The sequence below is a fragment of the Bombina bombina genome, chromosome 3 (assembly GCF_027579735.1).
Source record: "Bombina bombina isolate aBomBom1 chromosome 3, aBomBom1.pri, whole genome shotgun sequence".
Lineage (NCBI taxonomy): Eukaryota > Metazoa > Chordata > Amphibia > Anura > Bombinatoridae > Bombina > Bombina bombina.
Window position 1 is genome coordinate 942364583 of NC_069501.1, and position 13107 is coordinate 942377689.

Sequence of the window (13107 nt, forward strand, 5' to 3'; positions counted from 1 at the left end):
TTTTATTTAAATGAATTGTATCCTTGGACAGTGCTGCAGAATATGTTGGCGCTTCATAAATAAAGTATAATAATAATAAATAATAATATTTTGGCAACAAGACTATTTAGGAGTATTTTATGCCACAAACTGCAATGTGTTGATTAACTGGAGAATAAAGCAATTTTAAAGTTTTATAATACAGTATAGCGCATCAGTTGAAAACTGCATTACAAATTAGCTGCAGCGTAAAAAAGTAATGTTAAGTTTTTAAAATGTCTCTTGAATGTGCATTGCTCATAAGAACGTCATTACATTCACAAGTCACATTGTTGAAGATCGAAATAGGCCAATAGTGGGGTTGAAAAAAATCCCTGAAATACTGTCATTAATTAATGCGCTGCCGCATTGCAGTGCTATTCCATATTTAGCTAATTCTCTTCGAAACAGCGCTTCACTCTGGCTGCATTGCGTTATGGAAAAGCTTACACAGCACCGCTAGTGCACAGCTCTGTTTGAGGCAATCAGCCTGAAGTGGAGCAGTGCTGCAAAGCAAAAGCACTAAAAGTTCCTGCATATGTCCTGTTTTTTCTGCAGACATACAATAACAGATCATCACAGCATGTTCTGCCTTAGAGGAAACACTTTACAGAGGAGGTTGCTATGTTTAAAAGAACACTAAACTCAATTTTTTTCTTTCATGATTCAGATAGAACATAAAATTTTAAACAACATTTCAATTTACTTCTATTATCTAATTTGCTTCATTCTTTAGATATCATTTGTTGAAGAAATATCAATGCTCATGGTTCAGCCAATAACACGAGGCATCTATTTGCAGCCACCAATCAGCAGCTACTGAGCCTATCTAGATATGCTTTTGAGCAGAGGATACCAAGAGAATGAAGCAAATTAGATAATAGAAATAAGTTAGAAAGCTGTTTAAAATTGCATGCTCTATCTAAACCATGAAAGAACATTTTTGGGCTTCATGTCCCTTTAATTCTGCATAATCATCACACATATTTCTGTGTTTCTTAAAGGGACATTAAAGTATTTGAAATGTGGCCAACTACAAAAGAGTTCTTAAGATCGATTAATCACTGTGAAAAATTTTGCAAAGCCAGGTTCTAAATTCTGCGGGGCGCATCTCAATGGCTGCAATAGAAAATACAGTGCCTTCAGCACACATCACAGTGCCAAGACATCAACAAATGAACAACTCTATGAAACAGATACTTTCCCATTAGAATTTCTATTATCATCTATAGTTAAATTGGTAGAAACTGGTTTATTTTTAATAAGGTTCTGAGCAGACATATCAGTGTTCTTCCCAGGACCTATTTAACAGGCACACCCACCTGGCTGATTTTTCTGACCACCTGACTAAAACTGAAGCCAATATAAACCTGAAACTGGCTAATATTACATTTTTTCAATGTTTATTGAAGAAATCATTCCAACAATTTATGTTGCATTATGCAATTACTTTGTGCTTTGGATAGCTTAAGTAACATTCAGAAATCACAGAAAATTTCCTGCTAATTTGTAATGCGCCCCCCCTTGCATCACTGACTCAAGATAACAATATAGTTAGTTATAGTACAATTTGGAAGCTGCAAGTAAAACAGCCATTGTGTAGAAAGATATGTAGAATATCTCAAAAAGCAGGGAGCCAGAAGTTAATTTCTAGGAGGAAACTGTATTTCACTTTGATTGTATAAAACAATTCCAACCTGGTATACTGGGCAGTTCTTAACTGTCAAACAAATCTGTCAGCCCACGCACTAAAGCACATAATTACAGACACAGCACCAAAAGCTGCACCGGCAACAATGAAAACAGAGCAAGTGGCACAGAAACAAGGTCATTTGTTAAACAATATCAAGACACGGGGCATATACAGAGATTACATGGACTTGTAAAAAGCATACAAACAGCTTCACACCTAATGTAATTATAACATAGCAGGATAACGTAAGCACCTGCCATGAGTAAACCAGTAACGTTTATAGGTACAGTATCCCACAAAAGTGAGTACACCCCTCACATTTTTATAAATATTTTATTATATCTTTTCATGTGACAACACTGAAGAAATGACACTTTGCTACAATGTAAAGTAGTGAGTGTACAGCCTGTATAACAGTGTAAATTTGCTGTCCCCTCAAAATAACGCAACACACAGCCATTAATGTCTAAACCATTGGCAACAAAAGTGAGTGCACCCCTAAGTGGAAATGTCCAAATTGGGCCCAATTAGCCATTTTCCCTCCCCAGTGTCATGTGACTCGTTAGTGTTACAAGGTCTCAGGTGTGAATGGGGAGCAGGTGTGTTAAATTTGGTGTTATCGCTCTCACACTCTCTCATACTGGTCAGTGGAAGTTCAACATGGCACCTCATGGCAAAGAACTCTCTGAGGATCTGAAAAAAAGAATTGTTGCTCTACATAAAGATGGTCTAGGCTATAACAAGATTGGCAAGACCCTGAAACTGAGCTGCAGCATGGTGGGCATGACCATACGGCGGTTTCACAGGACAGGATCCACTCAGAACAGGCCTAGCCATGGTCTACCAAAGAAGTTGAGTGCACATGTTCAGCGTCATATCCAGCGGTTGTCTTTGGGAAATAGACGTATGAGTGCTGCCAGCATTGCTGCAGAGGTTAAAAGGGTGGGGAGACAGTCTGTCAGTGCTCAAAACATACGCCGCACACTGCATCAAATTGGTCTGCATGGCTGTCGTCCCAGAAGGAAGCCTCTTCTAAAGATGATGCACAAGAAAGCCCGCAAACAGTTTGCTGAAGACAAGCAGACTAAGGACATGGATTACTGGAACCATGTCCTGTGGTCGGATGAGACCAAGATAAACTTATTTGGTTCAGATGGTGTTAAGCGTGTGTGGCAGCAACCAGGTGAGGAGTACCTTGCCTAGAGTCAAGCATGGTGGTGGGAGTGTCATGGTCTGGGCCTGACAGAAAAAAACAGACAGCGGTGAGGGTGGCTTATTTCATCTAAAATCACTTGCGCAAGTGTATTCTTGAAACTTTTGGAGTTACAAATTCCACGCTGGATTAATTTAACGTTTGGTGACGTCACCCACTTTGAAAGTAGTAACCGTTTTCAAACTTGGCGGGTTTCGCCAACCGGAACACAAAGTTTAGAACACAGGAGCTGTCGATTCAAGGAGACTTTGTCACTGGATACAAGTGTCCTTTTCCCCTGCAAGTCATCAGGGTAAAGTAATAGAAATAACCGACTGTATCCAGTTTATAATAAGTGACGGTAAGACTGTTACAATTCAACTCCTCTAAGTGGCTTAAAAGAAATAAAATGTCAAGAATGGCATGTTAGTTTTGTTGGGAGCGCACTCCAGGACATTAACCTTTTAACGGGGTCCTCGAGGAATTACCTTATTAACATAATATTATTTTGAAGGTTTAAATGTTTTAAATGGCTATTATGTACTTTTAATTTTCCATGTAGTTGTTGGCCTTTTATTGTTATTTCAAATTTTATTTTTTAAATAGTCTGTGCATCTATTGGAGAATAGGGAAGATCTAAGTTTAGATAAATATCAATGTAAGTAAAATTGTGAACACAACTATTGTCTATTATTGTATACTATACAGTCTATGCATATTGTATTCAAGATAAACTCTTAGAAGCAAAAGGAGCGTAAGCGCTTCAAACTTATGTGTTTTATGCTGAGAACACCATTTTATTTAAATTTAATAAATATATATTTGGAAATGTTTTTATTTATGATGTGTTATATATAGATATAAGTAAGAATAACCTGGTACTTAACTATCAGGATTAAATTGTTCCTCTAATAATTTTAAGAACCACTATTATTTTAAATAGAGACATTTAACTTAATCCCATTTGATAACTTGAATGTTAAGACAGATGATATAACCTATTGCTATCGATTAGCGCCCTCTTTGTTTCTTTAAACCATGGTCTGGGCCTGCATGAGTGCTGTCGGCACTGGGGAGCTACAGTTCACTGAGGGAACCATGAATGCCAACATGTACTGTGACATAAGCATGATCCCCTCCCTTTGGAGACTGGGCCGCAGGGCAGTATTTCAACATAACGACCCCAAACACACCTCCAAGACGACCACTGCCTTGCTAAAGACGCTGAGGGTAAAGGTGATGGACTGGCCAAGCATGTCTCCAGACCTAAACCCTATTGAGCATCTGTGGGGCATCCTCAAACGAAAGGTGGGGGAGCGCAAAGTCTCTAACATCCACCAGCTCTGTGATCTCGTCATGGAGGAGTGGAAGAGGACTCCAGTGGCAACCCTGGTGAACTCCATGTCCAAGAGGGTTAAGGCAGTGCTGGAAAATAATCGTGGCCACACAAAATATTGACACTTTGGGCCCAATTTGGACATTTCCACTTAGGGGTGCATTCACTTTTGACGCCAACGGTTTAGACATTAATGGCTGTGTGTTGAGTTATTTTGAGGGGAGAGCAAATTTACATTGATATACAGGCTGTACACTCACTACTTTGCTACAATGTAAAGTGTCATTTCTTCAGTGTTTTCACATGAAAATATATAATAAAATATTTACAAAAATGTGAGGGGTGTACTCACTTTTGTGGGATACTGCATAGAAAATTTTTCACAAGAGCTAAACCTGTAGTAGAAACTAGTTGTTGAGAATATTAAGTTATTTATAACCCAGTCACTCAGAGCAGCATACGGCATAGGCAAGCTATGCAGCCACACTGCACCATGAATAGCAAAACAAAAGACAGATATAACTACAGTTTAATGACTGGTATCAAACTCACAGATCATCTCTATACAAATAAGTTCATAAAGTAATGAAGAGAGTAAGAATACCATGATACAACAGCACCAGCCATTGGTCCTGCTCTGGTAATGCAAAAAAGACAATTTCCCAATGAGCTTTCTCTGGCAATGGGTGATCAGAAGTTGGACGGTTTGGAGACCAGTTGACAATGGAAGCCCTGTTTGCAGTAACACTTACGTTGTCACTGTGAACACAATTTATTTCATCACAACAAAACTGCTGCAATCTGGTTCAGCCCAAGGAACACAGCAGACTCAATTAATCCAGAGTCAGTAAAGGAAGTACATCTCTCTCTGCTGCTCAGTGTGTGTGACACCATGTAGTGCACATAAGCAGGCAAATAAACTATGTACAAACATGCAAAGGTCTCAAGATGCTCAGTCTCTCTTGCTACTGAACCTACTTAGATATTTTTTCAACAAAGGATACAAAGAGAACGAAGCAAATTAGTTAATAGAAGTAAATTAAAAATATATTTACAATGGGGTGTTTTATGAAAGTTTAATTTTGACTTGACTATGCATTTAAAAGCCATTAAACACAGTGATTGGAATTAGATTAAACACGGAGATGGAGCTGCAGAGCCCCTATGAGTGAGTATCTAGTGTGCACATAAGCTATACCTTCCCCCAGGATGCAATACAATCACAAATATAATGTGCTGATCTACAGAATATTCATATGGGGGATGTAATATGAACATGAGTTGCTTTATTCAGACCCAATATAATTTTGTCTCAGTTTTGTTTTTCCTTTGAATACCAATAAAACTACCAATTTATTTGTAGTATGTGTTTCTTGGGAGGGGTAGAAAGAATACAGAGATTACATGTAAATTTAATAACTATTGCAAATAAGGGAATACCCTACATACAACAAGGCTCTGTTACAATTTACAGATGTTAGGAAGGCGTTCTAGATTATATTCGGGTTCTAAACTTGACTGCTTATTATAAAAGAAAGCAACAGATTTTAAAGAATATAATTCTTGTTGCTACCAGTTGTTATATTTAAAACTAGTATATTACCCAGGCCAGAATTACCTAATTTAAAAAGTAATTTCTGGACTTCTGAATAATCTCAGAAAACAGTGTACAATAACTACCATGTAAAGAGTTAAATACATAGGTAAAGCTCTGCTTATACAGCAGTGCTTGGGGCTCTCGAGCAGAACAAATCACCAACCACCATGTTCTGCTTGGTTGCTGCAAAGTGTAATAAAGTATTATTGGGGTTAATAGTCTTGCAGATGAGCAGTCAGAACATTAAAAGGATAGTAAAGTCCAAATTAAAGGGATGTTTCTTCGTTCTCTTGCTATCTTTATTTGAAAAAGAAGACATCTAAGCTTTTTTCTTTGTTCAGAACTCTGGACAGCAGTTTTTGATTGGTGGATGAATTTATCCACCAATCAGCAAGGACAACCTAGGTTGTTCACCAAAAATGGGCCGGCATCTAAACTTACATTCTTGCATTTCAAATAAAGATACCAAGAGAATAAAGAAAATTTGATAATAGGAGTAAATTAGAAAGTTGCTTAAAATTGCATGCTCTATCTGAATCACAAAAGAAAAAATGTGGGTACAGTGTCCCTTTAAATTATTATTATTTAGATAGGGCATGTAATTTTAAACAACTTTCTACTTTACTTTTATCATAAAAAGTTGCTTTGTTCTCTTGTTATTCTTAGTTGAAAGCTAAAACTAGGTAGGCTCATATGCTAATTTCTAAGCCCTTGAAAGCTACCTCTTATCTGAATGCATTTGACAGTTTTTCACAGCTAGAGGGCGTTATTTTATGTGTTTCATATAGCTAAATAACGTCATGTGCATGAGCACAATCTTAAGAGTCAGAACTAATTGCCTGAATGCAAGTCTGTCAAAAGATCTGAGATAAGGAGGCAGTCAGCAGAAGCTTAGATACAAGGTAATTACAGAGGTAAAAAGTATATTTATATAACAGTGTTGGTTGTGCAAAACTGGGGAATGGTAAATGAAGGGATTATCTATCGTTTTAAACAATAACATTTTTGAGGTTTAACATCCCTTTAAGAGCATAGCATTGCTGCAGCCAATGCAGAAGTGTGCAGAAAAGTTAGTCTGTCGTTACATGAAAGACCTTAGCAGAGACTTTCACCAACTGCTAAAAAGTGAGATCTCTTCAATGACTATATCACAAGTATTTCACAAAATCAAAATGAATCAGGATGAGTGAGAGAACCATGACTGAGAATCCTGCTGTGGGTATGTGGCAGAGAGAGGGCGGCATAAGCTCAGGAAATTGTAGCTCTGCAGTTGTCTGATTAATGTGGCAGGGCTATCTACAGAAGATATAAGCTTTTGGTGTCATCAGCATAGAGAGGGTATACATCTTATAACATGAACCTATACTAAGGTCTGCAAATACTCAACTGTACACATGTACGCAGATGACACGGTAATCTATGCAAACAATTCAAAGAAAAGTGGATCTCAAAAAACAAACTCTTCCTAAACACTGGCAAAACTGTCACAATGATCTTTGGAACGGGACCTAAATTACACAAATTACAAAATTCCCATCTATGCATCAAAACAAAATCCAATTGCACACTGACCGCAGTCCACTCTTTCAAATCCTTGGGTATGTTGTTAGAATAGACCCTAATCTATCTTTTGGCCTCCACATAGAAAAACTTGCATCTAAACTGCTGATGCCCATCATGGATTACGGGGACGTAGTATACGCACCTGCACCGCAAACTCACCTTAATAAACTTAATACATTGTATAACTCGTTCTGCCACTTTGTGCTACAATGTAACTACAGGACCCACCATTGTGATATGCTAAAAGAGCTAAACTGGCTGAAGCTGGAATCCAGACGCACCCTCCATCTTTCCTGCCTTGTGTTTAAGAGCCTTTCTGGGAAGCTCCCACCCTACCTGAGCGAAATGCTCTCCCCGGCTATTCCCACCTCCTATAACCTCTGATCCAGTACCAGCACATTAGTTAGCTTGCCTCAATACAAAAAGAAAGCAGCTCGATCCTCCTTTTCCTACAGAGCACCACAGTTATGGAATGACCTCCCGCACACTTTCAAACCTTCCCCAACCCTAATATCATTTAAGAGATCCCTCTCTACATATCTCAAAACAGAATGCACCTGTCGTGGTTGATTATATATTTCCTACCTGTTCTATGTTAAATTTTGCAATTATTGTGTATTATTGTTTTTGTATTTTATTGTACCCTATTGTATCAATGCAATGTTTTGTGGACCCAGGACATACTTGAAAACGAGAGAAATTTCAATGTATCCTTCCTGGTAAAATATTTTATAAATAAATAAATAAATAAATAAAGGTAAGACACATAAAGGATTGTTAGGAAACATCGAAGGCTTGAACAAATGAGCAGACAATACATTTATAATAAAGGAAGCCAGTATGGCAGTGTGTTTTTTTCAATGAGAATGAGTAATGCAGGATGAAGGAAAAAGGAAGACAAGACTTGATTTTGTAAATGCGCTTTCAGTTTGATTCAACTGAGGTTTTGTAGAGCAAACAAAAATGGAAGAGGAACCAATAACAGAGATGATGATATGCAAGGTAGGGAGTGGCGCGTTAAAGGACCAGTAAACACAAATTGTAAACTACAGGATTTTGAACCTTCATATCTGAGATAACATTTTACAATAAAAAAAACTGCAGCTTTATTTTGTCAAATTAGTATATTGTTCTATGTTTGTTAATTTTATGGATTCCATGTCCCCCAGAACAAAAGAATCCTTGCTAACCAACCACAAACTAATATTCAGATATAGCACCAACTCTGTTTGCACATGTGCAGTTGAGAGAGACTGGGGAAGCCTGCCCTTATCTCTTCCCTTAAAGGGACAGTCTTCACTAAAATTGTTATTGTTTAAAAAAAATAGATAATGCCTTTACTACCAATTCCCCAGCTTTGCACAACCAATATAGTTTATAACCTTTAAACCTTGAAATGTCTGCCTGTATCTAAGCCACTACAGACAGCCTCTTATCACATGCTTTTTTTTATTAGAGTCACAACAGGAGACTGCTAGTTTATGTGAGCTATATAGATAACATTGTGTTCACAACCATTGAGTTATTTAAGAGTCAGCACAACACAGCACTAATTGGCTAAAATGCCAAGTCAATAGATAATAAATATAAAGTCATGTGATCAGAGGGCTGTCAGAAGATGCTTAGATACAAGGTAATCACAGAGGTAAAATGTATATTAACAGAACTGTGTTGGTTATGCAAAACAATAAAATTTCTGGTGTAGTCCCTTTAAAGTGGTTTAGCACTGATTCAACTTAGTTACTATTGCAAATAATGATTCTCCTATCATGATTGTTGAAGCAATACTGATAATGCACCCTTTACAAACATGTCACTGCTGAGAATCATTAGGGGGAGGGTGATGTAAACAAAAGCTTGCATAAATTGCCTTAAAGTATTAAAGGACCAGTAAACACAGTAGATTTGCATAATCAACAAATGCAAGATAACAAGACAATGCAATAGCACTTAGTCTGAACTTCAAATGAGAAGTACATTTTTTTCTGACAATTTTAAAAGTTATGTCTTTTTCCACTCCCCCTGTACCATGTGACAGCCATCAGCCAATCACAAATGCATACACGTACCATGTGACAGCCATCAGCCATTCACAAATGCATACACACTTATTCTTGCACATGCTCAGTAGGAGCTGGTGACTCAAAAAGTTTAAATAGAAAAAAAAGTGCACATTTTGTTAATTGAAGTAAATTGGAAAGTTTTTTAAAATTACTGCTCTATATGAATAATGAAAGTTTAATTTTGATTGAGTGTCCCTTTAACCCAAACCTCCCTTGGAGAAATTAAAACAAGCACACATTTTAGATGTATTTTACAACAAAAAAGGCATCAAAATAAATAATGACTGTATATTGCAATAATGTTGCAATTGCAATAATGAAATATTTATGCAAAGATGAAATGGCAAGTTTAATGATCCTTTAATAGAAGCGATGGAAGTAAAGAGACATTTAAAATGTTATTGATAAAAGCAAAAGCTACAGGAAAACACAGGCATTGCTTTTAGCTGTACTTGACAAATGCATCTCTTTTGGAAGTCTTGTTCAAATGTATTATCTATTTCAAACTAAGCTTGTGCATTTCTTTAGAATTCAGGGTTCATTAGTGAAATAAATGTTCTGCGGCACCAGATATATAAAAGTAAAACAGCTACAGACAAATATCTGGATTTGCAAAGATATTTGTGTTTTGCACTTTTATTGTAATATATCCCAAAATAAGCCAGTCACTACAGACCGCTGTCATTTTCAGCACTGGTTTCACTAATAAATGCTGGAGTCAGAATAAATGCACAGCCCTATTTCAAACCATTTTGCATATGCCCACAATTATGAAAGCAAACTATTTTGTGTTTTCACAAGCTATGATACTGACTTTATTTTTTAAAAGAAGAGTTATAAGGCTTTGAGTAGATTAAAAGGACCCAGAAAGTCCACACTGCAGGCTAAAATGAGGCAAAAACACACATTATCTCATACAGAAGACATCACTTATCACCATAGAGGCAGGAAACAGAAGACAGGACCAGTAGCGTGGCACTGTGTTCTGGAGTGTGGTTTGAGTGGCTCAGGAGAAAGTATTGTGCCACTTGGGGCAATATTTAGAACACTGTGGACATAGGACACTCTTCTATCAAATAACAGGATGTACACCGCTGCAAAAGGGACGGGGGATTGTTATAATACATTTTAACACTTAAAGGGACAGTACATGGAAAAATTGTTTTTCCCTTAATGTATTATCAATGACTTGTAATACCAGCTGCAGAGTATAAAATGTATGAGAAATAACATTCTCAGGTTTATTTGTGTATATGAATTAGCTGGTTTTGTGCTTTTAAACCCCAGCCTATTAAAATGGGTTGAGCTTGTAGGTAGTATCAGATCTCATTATGTTATAACTTTGTGTGTACACACACAGGCTTCCTTATCTTATATCTGTCTGTAAACCAGAGCTTACTACTATTCTGCTGGCTGTGTTTTCTTGGCTTATCAATAGCCGCCCTAGACTCTTGTAAAGAAACTTTCAGTATAGGTTGGGATTCCACGGACTAAATCAGCTATTTCAAATGTCAAAATAAGGGTAAACAAGCTACTTGTAAACAATTTAATACACTCCAGCAAGTAAAATGGATTATTGGGAAAAATTTAAAGGGGAGAAAAAATTGGGGTAAACTGTCCCTTTAAAGAGACAAGAAACTATTTTTTTTTTAAATTTCTCTTTGCTTTGTGCCCTCTCTAGGGAGCGTGTCACAAGCACAATTTTTACACAAAAGTGAGAAGTGTTTAATGTAAACTCCCCTATTGTTTAAACTATGATGACCTCTAATCTCACAGCTGGAAAGAGATTCTCTGTAGATAGTCAGTAAATCCCTCCTGTTGAACAACTTTATTACAGGACATTACACAAGCACATGACTGCAATACACTGACCTTTCATCCTTAGTAACAGATCTCTTATCCTGACCACAGTGATTATTCAGACTCACTTCTGCATAAATACACAGTGTGTTAGCTTTTTTTGTTCCACTAAAGTGTATTTTTTATACTAACAATGAAGATATTCTCTCCATAAATGAGAAAAATAACTACTCACATTTTATTATCCTAACCAGAGTTTGGAGTCTTCATATAACCCAAATTAGATCATTTTGTATGTACATACTGTCAGGAAAGTATACACAGTAAGTGAAAGATAAAAACAGCCATGTACTATGACTGATTAAAAAAATCTGTCATATGCACCCACAATTCTACCACCTAGTCAAGCAGCCGGCTAATCCCCACAGGTACCTATTGAAATTGTAGGTGTGCATGGATTTTTGAAGGCTTTAAAAGAAATTCTTCAGTGAATATGGATTAGATGTGGGTTTAAAGGGTATAACCCTTATTTGGTTATGTGTTTTTAGTTCATCTCACTGCTGAGGTAGACAGTGTTGCTGGAATGTGTTGGGTCTTTTGTCTCATTTCATGTGGGAGTACTGTTAAATAAAGTTTTCCTCTTCTCTTTTTGTTCCGAGTGAAAATATATTATGTCTCTATAGGTGATTGGTTAGGAAAGATGTTACAACCCTGTTGTGAAGCAAAAATCATCTACCTGCTACAGGTTACATAGAAGGCCCAATAACAGGCCATGTGTGTATATAGAGGATCTATCTAATACACTAGCTAAAATGTTATCTGTAGTGATTAAGATTAAAGGAACATAAAACCCATTTTTTTTCCTTTAATGATTCAGGTAAAGCATACAATTTAACAACTTTCCAATTTACATCTATTATCAAATTGTCTTTGTTTTCTTGTTATCCTTTGTTGAAAAGCAGGGATGCAAGCTTATGCGTGTGCACATGCCTGCACATGTTTTGCACCAATGTTATTCATTAGCAAGAGCACTAGATGGCAACACTATTTCCGGTCATGTAGTGCATGCTACCTACCTTGGCATCTCTTCAACAAAGAACAACATGAGAATTAAGCAAATTTGATAACAGGAGTAAATTAAACACTTTTTTAAAATTGTATTTTCTGTCTGAGCAATTAAAGAAAAAATGTGGGTTTCATGTAGCTTTAACCATATGGGATATGGAAAAAGGAAATGGACTGTTCATGAACACAGGGTTTTGGTATTGAGAACCATGGATATAATATGTATAATTAGAATATTTTACTGTGGCTAATAACTAGTTAAGAATACCGGACAACTGAAACCATAGCAACTGTGCACGTGGTAACTGCAATATGCCATCCTCCTACCTAACGTAACAGCCGTGCACACACCTGCAGCAGATATCACCACACCAGTCGGAACCATTTGTGTAATTAGGTTTATGCAGATGATTAGAACGTTCATCTCCCTGCCCAGTCAATCATAAGGAATAGAACACTTAATAGAAACTACACTAAAGAGCAAAATGTAAATGAAATGTGGTAATGAGAATGTCATGAAGTAGTTAAAAAGGACACAAAACATACTCATTTACTTATGAGGCAGCAAAATAAACTGTCCTATTTTTGTACCTTTTGTAAGGTAGCATTATACATCCATCTAAAGCTATAGAACAAATAAACCGTTTTGTTTCATTATAGTATGGCCCACTGGCCCCCAGCGCTTCACAAGCTTGCTATTTTAAAAGTACATGGAAATCAAAATGAAACTTTAAGGATTCAGATAAAGTGAACAATTAAAAAAAAAATAAAAAAAAATAA

General features: G+C 36.7%; 1 protein-coding gene across 4 annotated transcripts in view; it reads right to left on the reverse strand.

Annotated features, from left to right (window-relative positions):
- Nucleotides 1-13107, reverse strand: part of ELF1 (E74 like ETS transcription factor 1) — a 427636-nt gene that overhangs the window by 126412 nt on the left and 288117 nt on the right. The gene's annotated exons all lie outside the window — the stretch shown is intronic.